This window comes from Echinops telfairi, unplaced genomic scaffold, assembly GCF_000313985.2.
Source record: "Echinops telfairi isolate 266 unplaced genomic scaffold, ASM31398v2 ScPeMD7_7424;HRSCAF=8462, whole genome shotgun sequence".
Classification (NCBI taxonomy): domain Eukaryota; kingdom Metazoa; phylum Chordata; class Mammalia; order Afrosoricida; family Tenrecidae; genus Echinops; species Echinops telfairi.
In genome coordinates this window covers 91101546-91104336 of record NW_022111324.1, presented here as the reverse complement: position 1 = coordinate 91104336, position 2791 = coordinate 91101546, and the positions used below count along the sequence as shown (strand labels likewise).

Here is a 2791-nt window from a genome sequence, read left to right as displayed (position 1 = left end):
TTGGAGGCATTTCCTGACTCAGTTGGCTGCAGGGGCAAATGAACTCAAGATCCTCAGGTCAGAGGGCAAACTTCTGGCTCTAAAGATGGATGAATCTAAGGTCAGCAGATAAGTTGAGAGGCCACTAGCTCAAGTCCAATGAACCAGAATAAAATGACAAGCCAAATGCAGGATCCAGATCCAGCAAAAAGCATGCAAGCTTTTCCACGGAAATCACTCATATTGGAGGCAGCTCACATTCCCAAGGAAACTTTTTTTTCCAGTTGATTGGCTGCTCATAGCAGATCTCATCATGAAAATTATTACATTATGTTAGACTTCATCCTGAGGAAACACTGTGTCTTAAATGCCAAATGACTGAGAATCCTGGCCCAGCCACAAACTTTAATGATCACAAACTGACATTGTGTTTAGCAGCCAAATGCTTAACTCGTTGTGCTACTAGGGCTCCTTCAATTATAATTGACAACAAAAAACTCACTGCCATCACATTGATGCTGACTCCTAGTGACTCTTTAGGACAGGATAGAACTGCCCCTGTGGGTTTCTGAGACCATAACTCTTTACAAGGATAAAAAGCCCTGTCTTTCTCCCACCCACTTGTAATAAATGTTATTTCAATAAAGTTATTTTCACATTAGTTTCTATTTTTTTACTTATTAACTAGTAATTTATCACATTTGGCAGGTGATATACAGGAGTTGCAGGAAAGCAGATTTTTGGCTTATTCTACAGAACTTTTTTTTTTTAACAGATCTTTTCATGAAAGTCCTAAATAATGCTCTTTAAACAGATTCAGCTGATTGGAGTGGGCAGTATTAGGCCCTGTCTAGGTTAGGATACATGCAGATCGGAGCTGAGTGGAGCAGTGATTTCACCCTAAGTTGTCACAAGTGGGAAAGATCAAAAGGGGACTCCAGCCTGTGACTCATGGAGTTTTGATCTTTAAAAGTCCAACTAGGGACCACTGTGGGTCAGAGCTGTACTGGGCAGATGGAAGGGCATCTGACCTGCAGCTGTGATCCCCCACTCTGCCTTCCACAGAAATCTGAGCCCATTGCACAGCTTTTGCCCTTTGCTTGACAACCCTGGCCACCAGTAAGAATGCTAAGGCACCAGGTGAGCAGCTTAACAGACTCAGGAACAACAGGAAAGACAGTACAGAAATGAGGTGGAAACACATAGACGTTAAGGTAGAGCTCAGTAAAACTAAGAAGGATGACCAGATACCGACAAGGAAACATATCAGCTCCTTTCCTGATTGTACTCTGTCTTCACTGCGGGAAAACCTAAACAATCAGGGTACAATAAATTGGTCTGTTGGTAACGTTGTCAAAGGCATAAATGACAATGATTTGGAAAGCCAACTCCAGGCAACTCAAGATCCTGGGAAACTACTTTCCAGGAAAAAAAACAGTCCCCCGTGAACAACACAGTCAGAGCTGGCATGATTCAAAACTGTCCGTCCTTCTGTCGTCCCATTCGGTTTAAGTCTGCTTGAGCACTCATGAACAATGCTGTGGGGACTTCAGAACACACCAAGGCTGTGGTAGACGGAGGTGCAATCCCAGCATTCATTTCTTTGTTGGCCTCTCTGCTTGCTCACAGTTGTGACTAAGCTGTGTGGGTTCTGGGAGATGTTGTAGGTGATGATTCACCTTTTGAAGTCTTGGATATCAACTATGATGCAGTTGACCCTCTGCAGGCTCTTCTTGCAATTCCTGTTATGTCTTGTTTAGCATGTGGTTACTTGTGTAATCTTACCTGCATACTTTCAAATCTTTGTTGAAACAAGAATCCTGTGTCCCTAGACCAGTGGTTCTCAACCTTCTAATACTGCGACCTTTTAATACAGTTCCTCATGCTGTGGTGACACCCCCCCCACAACAATAACGTTATTTTCATTGTTACTTCATAACTGTAATTTTGCTACTGTTATGAATCAGGAGACCCCTGTGAAAGGGTCGTTCGACCCCCAAAGGGGTCGCGACCCACCGGTTGAGATCCGCTGCGTTAGATGCTGTTGAGCAAATTCTTCCTAAGTTTGTCTCCTGCATCACGATGACCCAGAAGTGTTGACGGTAACTGCCGGCCTATTTCCTATCTAACTGATGGTGCAAATGAACAGATTAAAATAGTTGTGAAAACAAGTATTGTACTACAACTTGTGAAACTTCTTGGAGCATCTGAATTTCCCATTGTGACACGGAGCTAAGAGCTATAGGGAATATTGTCATGAGTAGATGAACAGACTCAGGTTATGTTAGATGCAGGAGCAAGTGCTGTATTTCCCAGCTTGCTGACTAACCTCCAAAACGAATATTCAGAGGGAAGCTACACGGACGATGTCAAACATCACAGCAGGTAAGAAAGCCAAATACAGCAAGTTGTCAATAATGTATCAGCCCCATTCTTCCTTGACATTCTCGCTAAGGCAGACAAAAAGAAGCTGTCTGGCTGTGACCAACAATTCAAGTAGTGGAACAATTGAACAGGTTGCCCATGTTGTCCATTGTGGCATCATAAAAATACAGGCATGTACATATGTAAGTATATTTATATAGGATGATGGGGAAATAGATCTACATGCATATATCTATAGGGTTAGTATTAAGGCAGCAGATGGATATTGGACCTCCACCCAAGTACTTCTTCAATGCAAGAGCACTTTGTTCTATTAAACAGGCATTCCATGATGCATACCTTCCCTACACGATCGCTGAAGACAAATGTGTGCATAAGCAAATGTGGTGAAGAAAGCTGATGGTGCCCAGCTATCAAAAGATATAGC

General features: G+C 42.7%; 1 pseudogene; it reads left to right on the top strand.

Annotated features, from left to right (window-relative positions):
- The window catches only part of LOC101660809, a 13590-nt pseudogene that overhangs the window by 9696 nt on the left and 1103 nt on the right, over positions 1 to 2791 (top strand).